Source organism: Phaseolus vulgaris, chromosome 4 (assembly GCF_051622355.1).
Source record: "Phaseolus vulgaris cultivar YP4 chromosome 4, ASM5162235v1, whole genome shotgun sequence".
NCBI classification, from domain to species: Eukaryota; Viridiplantae; Streptophyta; class Magnoliopsida; order Fabales; family Fabaceae; genus Phaseolus; species Phaseolus vulgaris.
Genome location: NC_143501.1, coordinates 6,055,487 through 6,065,754, shown reverse-complemented (window position 1 = coordinate 6,065,754; position 10,268 = coordinate 6,055,487).

Here is a 10,268-nt window from a genome sequence, read left to right as displayed (position 1 = left end):
TATCTCCATATTTAATAGATATAAATTATTTTGTTCTATTCTCATTACCATTAAAAAATCTTTATTCTTATCTTCGTATTTAATTTAATAGATATAAATATTTTGTTCTATCCTCATTTCCATTGAAAAATGAGTATATTTATACTGTATAAAAGAATTTCTAATTAATTAACAGGTGTTATCATCTTATACACTGGATCCAATACCAATAGCAAAAAATCATGGAACATTGTATAGAATATGTTTACTAAAATTAACAACTTTAATTGATTCATTTATAAATTAAGTTGACCAATAAAAAATATTTGATAAAATATGTCAAATTAATTTATTTTAAAATTTTCTAATTTAATTTATTTAATTTTCTACCATTATTATTCATCATATATTAATATATATATATATATTATATTTCTAAATTATTTTATTTATTATTATCTATTTTCATTTTAAGTAAAAAAATTATAAAAATTAAATTTGATTAATACGTATTAAATAAAATAATTTATTCTAATAAAAAAAACACATATAATATTTAAAAAATAAATTCAAATAACAAAAAATTAATAAAAATTTAATATGATTATCACTATATATATAAAGATGGAGATGGTGTGAAGGCATTATCAGTGTCATCATCTACTGCTTAAACTAACTAATAACTCAGTTTGTAACAAAGTAGGAAAACCTACTTATACACCAAACATGACAATCACCTTGAATAATAGAAACCTCATCCATAAATACCATTTTTTTTTTCCATGGCCTAAGATTGTGTGTTGTTCTGCTAAAGAATCCAAGAGTTCAACAAAGACATTTCAAAGAATCTAAGGCAAAAACAAAAAACCATTTGAATGTGAAATTCATCTACAGCAATTGCTTGTATGAGAAGCAAAACTTGAAGAAGCAAAATTTGGATAATAGAAGAAAATGAATGTAAAAAGATTTTATGTGTGGTCTCATCAGTCAGTTAAAGTATTTTTTAATATTTAAAATATATTTTTTATCTATACTAAAATGCTGACCTAATTTCTAAACTTGTTTCTTGTCTTTAAAAAGAAAAATGACCAGTAAGAGAATTGTTATTGCCATAATTATTGCATTATTATGTACTTATTGTTAAACTTTTGTAGTCTTATAAGAGTTCGAGATTAGGGTCATAAAAGATAGAGTTTAACTTTTACATTAATAATCTATCAAATTGAATGACTTTGTAAGAAATACACAAAAGACAACACATCGTTCTTAAGTCAAACATTCCTATTTTATTTTTCTTATTTTCTTGCTATTAATTAATATATATAGATAAACAATTTTACATATTACAAAACTTGTGAGATTATATAATTTAGGATTTTGTTTTTCCTTTTACACTACATTGGATATTAAAAAAAAACAAATTTTAGAATATTTAATATATTGAATTTAAATTGATACAATTTTAAATGATTTTGTTTGGATAACTTGTAAAACTGATAATTTTTTTCATTCCTCTCTCTTCCTAGTAGTCCTTTTTTTACTTCTTTCTAATTTCATTCTTCCAAACATCATCCCTTTCAAGATTTAATCACATATAGTTGGGAGTTAAAGATTATTTTCAACCAATCAGATTTTCAAACAAAGTAAATTTCTATTTACTTTTTTGGATTTGTCATCAATCTTAGGCGGGTTAGTTGAGAAAAGTAATCATCTCAACTTAGTTAAGTTTATACTGAAATTTGATTATATTTTGTTCTAGGTCTTTAGGTTTTGAATAATTATTTTGCTTGAATTGGAGAAGTAAGGAATTACATGTAAGGAAAAGTATTTATGTTTGTGTTTTATATAACATTAGAATAAATAATCTGGATGTGAATGTGACTTGGTTACAAGATCTTGATTTCTATGCAGAGATTATATTTTGTTTAAAATTGAATGAAAATGTTATTTGAGTTTTGATTAATAGGAGATTGTTTTAAAATGATTTGAATATGATATCATTGTTGAGATGTTGGTATATTGGCTAAATTATGCATGTTATAAGTACAAAGTTTCTTAAACTAAATTTTGAATATGGTTTATATGAGTATAATTACTTTCCTATAATTTTGCATATATTAGTTTATGAGTTTGATGTGAATGTGTGTATATATATACAATTCATAATATAGTGAGTTGAATGACTAAGGTTGAATTGAAATGATTGAAAGTTGATGTTTGAGCAAATTATGAATTATATTAATCATTTGAATTGTTTGGAGGTTGTAGTTGTTAAAGTGGTTTTGAATAAAACCTTTAAAAATATATTTGGTTTTGTTGCATGAAGTTGATTTTCTTATACTTTTACTCAACTGAAGGATTTTTCCTCAAAACAATAATAGGGATAGAAACCCAATCTTGGTTCTTGATCTTATTTTCGCTTAAGGGAAGGACTTTTTGTTTAAGAAAATATAGAGTTGCAACTTAACATTTGTTCTCTGCTATATTTTTGCTCAAACAAAGAATTTTCACTTAAGCGAGACAATTTTCGTTCAAGCTAATTTTTTTTCTTATTACTTTAATGGATTGAGTGTGAATGTTAAATATAAATGTAAATAGAATATTAACTTGTATATTGATTGATTTGTGATTTTGTTCAAATGGGTTATGTTGTATATGGAAAAGGTTATTGAGAATGATAAAACTTGTATGAATTTGGGGTTACAAATCTAGGATGATATATGAACCATTATTTGAATTGTGTATTAAGTAATGACACCTATATTGTAATAGAGATCCATTTGCTTCACTGATAATTTACATCATAGACTAAGATATCGAGTGGTGAGAAGTTGAGGAGAAAGTTTTTCGTGATATGTGTAGATGTGCGAGTTGTAATGAACTTACCTTGATCCATTACTCTTAGGTTCACTTGTTAATCTAAGTCTTGGATTTGATCATATGTTAGTTTCTAGTATGACATTTTCATGTGTGGTCTATTTGATTTTTGGTATGTTTGTGTTAGATAGAATTCAAATTTCTATGAATTGCTAATCAAAATATTTTCTTTTATATACTTTTTTCTTATGTTGAAAATTTATTTCAATAACTTAAGTTTATATGGTGATTTGTTATAAATATGTATATATATATATATATTTATATTTATTTTAATTTGTATTTGGTACAGAGCAACGTCCGAAAGAGATTAAAGATTTATTTTAGACAATTTTTTTTACAAATTTATATTTATATATATTTTATTATATTTTGAAAATATGAAGAGAAGACACCTAAGTTTTGAAAATATGAAAATTTCAAATTCTTCCTTTTTTTATATAGAATTTAAACTTCTATATTTTTAGCTAGTCTAATTACTCTCCTAAAATCCATAAAATTGTAGAATTTTAATTTTTGTTATTTCAAATTCTCTATACAAATAAATTACATTATTAAGATTCCCATCCCAAACATTATTAAGAATTCGGTAGAGATATAAAATATTAATCACACATATAAAATTGGGAAAAAAATCAATTTCATTATAAACTATGATTCTAACCAGAAAACCAATTTAACCACAGTACCTTTAATACACACATTTATCTTATTCTTGTGTTGTTCTTTTATAAGTAATAAACTTAATACAATTTATAGGATACAATTAACTTTCCAATTTAACAAAAAAATGAAAAAAAAATACAATTAAGTGAAGAACTCAACATGTTTGTTAGTCTTCACTTTGGTTTCGAATTCCAAGAGTTGCTTGGCACAGAGGCAAAGTTATGAAGAAATGCAAGTGAGGAAGCAAACTTTATGAGAAAAAAAGAAGGGTTAAGCAGTTAAAGAAGAAACCTTTCTCAAGCATCACGCATTCTACAACTTCATTTCTATCTTTCATCTCTCAAAGAACATGCTAACACCTACTTTACCTTGTGCATCTAATAAATTGCTTCTAAGATCATCAACACCAATTTCTTCAATGCTTCATTAGGCTCATAAATGATTTTCAATTAAGAATTTAAAAGTATTGTTTGCTTGTTAATTCTTGTAGGGTGTAAAAAGATTGGTTCATTCAAATTTTGTGTGTTTGTGAGTGCATGAAAAATGGATTTCCAAGTCAAAATATACTTTATGCTTGGATATGTTCTGCAAAATAAAATATTATTTAAGTTCAGAATGAAAATTTTGTCAGTAACACAAAAGTTATTTAAAGTTGCTTCAAATTAAAATTAATGTTTCATACATAAATTAGTCTATTGTTGTAAGATTAATTATATTTCTTTTTTATATTATGTCATGAGTTTTAATCAATTGATTAGATCCATAACTTTATTCACGCCATTATGATTAGTTCTCACATCATAAAAATTAAACATAATTAGTTTCTCATTATATGGATCATCTTTACAAATATAGACTTTAAAAAATTATTAAATATAAGTTGATTTTAGAGAAAAAAAAAATTAATTATTATATTAATTAATGAAATATTATTTTTAAGATTAAAAAAATATTAATATATAATAAATAACATCTAAGTCAAAATAATAATTAATTATTTTTATTTTTAAAATTAATTTTTATTTTAATAATTTTCTAAAATATTTAATCATAATATATGTGAACTGTAATAGATAAGGACTATTCTAATTTTTCTCAACTAATTTCAGTATCTTACATTCTTAGAAAAATTATAGTTGTTTAAGGAATTACATTAACTAATAATAATATTTTACTTAATATATAATATTTTCTAGGATATAATGCCATATTATAGTGATATTAAATATATAAATAAAAGATTAAATACTATTTTTACCTGAAAATTTACGAATTTTGCATTTAGTCTCTCGTAATTTTTCTTTTTTACTTTTTTTTTTTTCACTTTTGCATTTATTCCTTTAGATGTATTATTTGTATTGACCATCATCATCGTCATATAGGATAGAAACCATATAGATTATTATTATAAAAGAAATTCAGAAAAATTATAAAAATATTTTAAAGATCATCTAAAAGAGTATATATAACAATAATAAGAAAAAAATACAAGTAATTTTTTTCATCAAATCAGAATCTCTGAATATTTCAATGACCAAAATTCAAGAAAAACTAATTAGAAACTGAACTCAAAATTCATATTTTTTAAAAAAAGTTACTAAAATCATCTTTATATTTAAATAAATATATTTTATATTCTAATATAGCTATATATTAAAAAAATTCATTAAATAAAAATAATTAATTATTATATTGACTAAATTAAATTGATAACTAATTAAATTTAACATAAAAATTATTAATTAATTTAGATACTAATAATTTTTTAATTTTTAAAATAATATATAATTTAATCAATATATTAATTAATTATTTTTTAAAATTAAATTTTAATAATTTATAATAATAATATATAATATTAATTTGATATATTATATTAAAATTTTCAATTAACCAGTTTTTTTTCATATAATTTAAAGCTTAATCAAACCAAAAATAAAATTTAAATAAATAAGTGAAATAAAATTTGAAATTTAAATTAAAAAAAGTCATATAAAAAACTCTTATCTCATATGCTGTGTAGAGTGGAAACTTCCTTTTCCTCCACATATTGTGATGCGCCGACTTTGTGTCGGTCACCCACCATGACACCCACTAACCACAAATCTACCTTTATTTTTCACTATAATAATTTATATTTATATAAAAAAAAATATACACTTAGATTCATGTATAGATGCTGTTTCTCCATTTTAATTTAATAATATTTTAAAATTAATAAAAAAAAAATGATGTACAAAAAATTAAGATACAATATAATGAAATTAAAAAAAATAGAAAACAAATGAGACAATGCCTATTATTTCCGTTTAAAAAAATAATGGTGTATAATAATATATAAGATAATTTTATTCACAAATCATGTTTTAATTTTACCTTAATATTGTGTGGTATGGAAGAGATAAATTAAGTTTAATAAAGTGAGTGGGGTTGTTGTGATTGAGACCAATTGTCATGTTATTGCGTGATATTGTTTTTAAAATATAAAATTAATAAAAATAAAAATATTAAATTTTAATTCATTGTAATAAAATAACTTAATACAAAAATACGGATATATAAGCAGTATTTCTACTAGGAATATATAAAGTTAATACCATTTTTGGTGTACAACTATATAAGCAGTGTTCAAAATAGAAAGATTGAAATGCTTTTTAATTTTATTTTTTATAAATATTTTTTTATATATTAAGATATATTTTTGGAGAAAATGCATAGTGGTTATAATATTTAAATTTATTATATTAAATTTTAACTATTATTATACACTAGTTTTTCTCTTCTATATCTTCTCTAAAATTAATATATACCAGAAAATAATAAAATAAATTGTTATAAAATATATTAAATTAATCTAATAAGTTAAGAAAATAAATTTAATAAAAATGTAGTCTCACAAATGTAGCAATATCTTAAAATTACACGTTTATTATAGAAGTGAATTGAGTAAATTTTTAAATTTTTTTGCTATGTATGTTGGTAAACAAATTTTATTAGACATTGTGATGAGTAACGTCTATAATTTAAAACTTTTTTTAAAACACTTTAATAATAACTATGTAAGGATAAACAAAGATAAGATATACATATATAATATAAAACATATATTTTATATAATTTACATTTAATTCTATTTTTAAAAAATATTGAGAGTTGACTGTAAATAAAACATTATATACGTTTTTATATTCTATTTTTCACTTTTACAAGTATACAAAGTTATTTTTTATTATTTTTATAAAGAAAATGAGTACTTTTTAACATTAAGTAATTTTATGAGTATTGTATATTTATGAAATGAGTTTTCCAAAGATTACATGGTATCAACTAGGAACATAATGAACAAAAAACACCAAAAGTCACCTGAAGTGCAAGAAAACCATGTGAATGAAGTTACCATACTAATAAAACTCAAAAAGGAGTTAGTTGGCTTTAAGAAAAGAAATGATGATAAATGTAAGCCTTAAGACAGGAAAATGCCTACATTAGAAGGAAATTAGAAGAAAGGTAGGACATTCACCATCCCCTTTAAACTGAATAAAAGGAAGACATGCTTAAAAGGCTAAAATTGTTAGTTCAATAGATTGAGGTTGAGAGCGATCAAAGGAACGAGTGTATGCATTAAACCTCCTTCCACACCTCCTAGATTGTAAGAGGATCTCAAGGCATCCTTTCATTGATGAATCATGGAGACACCTCTCCCTTCAGACTAGAAAAACATCACAATAGATTGATACACCAAATGTACCAGCCCTAATAAATGTATGGATGTATATGTTACACAAGTCAGTTTGTACACCACAAACAACTCATTTATATGTTAAGTTTTTCTGACCTCCTTAAAAGAAGCCACTTTGAGTTGGTTCATGAGGTTATCGTTATACTCACTATATTTTTTTGATACATTGATTGCAAGATTCAACACATAGTTCATTACAAGCCGACCTCACCACCTCGCCTCCATTATATTGGTCAACATTGGACACAAGAAAGAAGAATCATTATAAAAATTCACAAAACGATTGACAATGTGACGTTGAGCATAAGAAATCTTAACCTTGCGGTCGCCCTACATTATATGGTAATGTAATGACACTTGTTATCTTTGGATATATTGGTATCTAAATTAACTACCAAAGTTTTAAATACTAATATTTTAGAGACTAATTTAGAATATAAAGTAATAAGTATGTAAAACCTTGGTAGCTAATTTACCAATTTAGAAAATATTTTATAAATTTTTATTAATAATAGAAACTACTTTAGATACCAATAATTTGTTTTAGTTTATAATTTAGTCAAATATTAACTAATTATTTTGGTCTCTAAAATTTGTTTTTATTTAATGATTTTCTTGTAGTGTATTCTAATTTAAAAAATAATAATAATACTATATTTAAATTTTATTATAAAAAAGAATAAGGTCTAACTAATGCATCTAACATTTGATGAGTATTGAAACCTAAACAATCTATGATAGATTTATAATACATTTCTAAACAATCTATGATAGATTTATAATACATTTCTAAACAATCTATGATAGATTTATAATGCTTTTATAAGGATTAGAGAGGATGTGTGAGGTTGTTTGGATTAAGAGATGATAGAGTGAATTTGTGAGGATGATTTATTGAAATTTGTGAATGATGTGATAGTTGGGAGAAAATTTAGAAATTATTTTAAATGTGTAAAATGTAAATTTAGAAATTTATCCTTATTATGAAAACATATTTGAATAATGAATTATGATATATTTTTGTGTGTGTATGTTTGAGCTAATTAAATTTTTCTAATATATAATATCCATAATTACTTGTATTTTTTAATAAAAATTTAAAAAATATAATAAAATATAATTTTGTGTTAAATTGAAATAAATTTATTAAATTAATTAAAATTTATGAAAATAATATTTATTATTATATATATTTGTTATTTTATATAACTATATATGTTTTGTTGATATTATAATTTTATTTTATTATTTATAATTATATGTTGTTATGAATAGTATAATTAAATATTTTTAAAATTGTTAAATAAATTTATCTAATATTTAATTTTGTATATTGTATATATATAATTATGTTTTAAAAATGTGTGCAGATGGGTATTTGAGTAAAATACACTAATCTTACTTGGAATACTTTCAATCTCTTCATTTGTGTAAAGAATCAAAGCCCTCACCCTCTTCAAACAAACACAAAAAATAGGTACTCACCTCTCCATCTTCATTGCACATACTTTAAATTAAACACAGTGTAAATGTAACTAGTATAATAATGAAAATATAAAAATAAAGGGTATGATAAAAAAAAAAGAATGAAGAAGAAAAAGAACCACCAATATTGGAATCTCCATGTTGCCTGAAAAGTACATAAAATAAATCAATATTTAAAGGCATAAGGAAGAAAAAAAGATAAAGCCAATTAAATTGTCTTATTAAATAAAAATTATGTCACACATCCCAACTTATAAAACTAAACTTATGAACAATTACACGAGTTAAAAATAAATAAACAAAGAGTCCCATGGTTAACTTCATCCTAGGTCATTCATGATTTTAATCTTAAATTTCAATTTAGCAAATTGAGTTGTATAATGTTACTTTTCTTATTGATTAATTTTGATAAACATGACAAAATTAAGAAGCAAATGCCCTCTCTCAAAACAAAAACTAAATGAATATAGAAAAATAGTTTAATAAAAAAAATAAGGTAACATTAATCATTGACTCATTGTGAACACAACAAAACCTATTATCTATCTAATAAGTTTGGTTCTCCACTTCTAAGTTCTATCATTTCAATAATTAAATAAATTTATTAGATGTAGTTGGAAGTATCCATAGACTTCTGAGAAGTTCCCAACACCAATATGATAACCTTTTGTACCTTATTTTTTCATATAATATATGTTAGTTTATTTCATTTTGTCGATTAAAATCAATATGACAACAATTTCCAGGTATCATGTCTTACCTAACAAATTCTTTCTCCTATCAAAATAACTAAAATTTTAGTCTTTTAAACAAAATTCAAATTGATTATGTTATTAGTTTTGGTATAATATTATCTTGTCTTATTTTTTTTATTTACTTTGGTTGGAAACAAAATTTGGTGGAGAAGATTGGGATGTAATTGGATTATAAAGAAAGTTTTTTTAAGGGTTAAATCATATAGCAATTTTTTTTTCTAGTTTTGTAAAAAGATGAATTTTAATAACAAATTTGAATTATATAAAAAATAATTAATGTTATTAGTTTCCAAAGAGACATTAATTTTGATATTTAGTTTTTTTTTTATTTCTCACAAAATTAATGAATTTATTTAGAAGTTGAAATTATTTTAGTAAAATCATTTCAAAATATATTTACTGTTATTCTTAATAGATGAAAAAGCTTAATCTGTCACCAGAGTGAGATAATATACAATTCTTTTAATTGCGGTTTTGGTTATCGCATAATTTTGATTATTTTTATTTTGTTCCATATATTATAAAAATAATTTTTTTCATAATTTTGGTTATGCAATTTTGGTTCACACACAAATCGACCATGTTAGTCATGTTGTTTACTTATCATTTAAATTTTAACATGTGATAATTAAGATATAAATCTAAAATATATCTTTGCACTAGTGCAAAAAAAAAAGTTCTTTCTTTATAGATGTTATTATGACTTTTCATATCTGTTAAGGTAATAAGGTGACATAGATTTACATTGAACCAAATTTACAACGTAA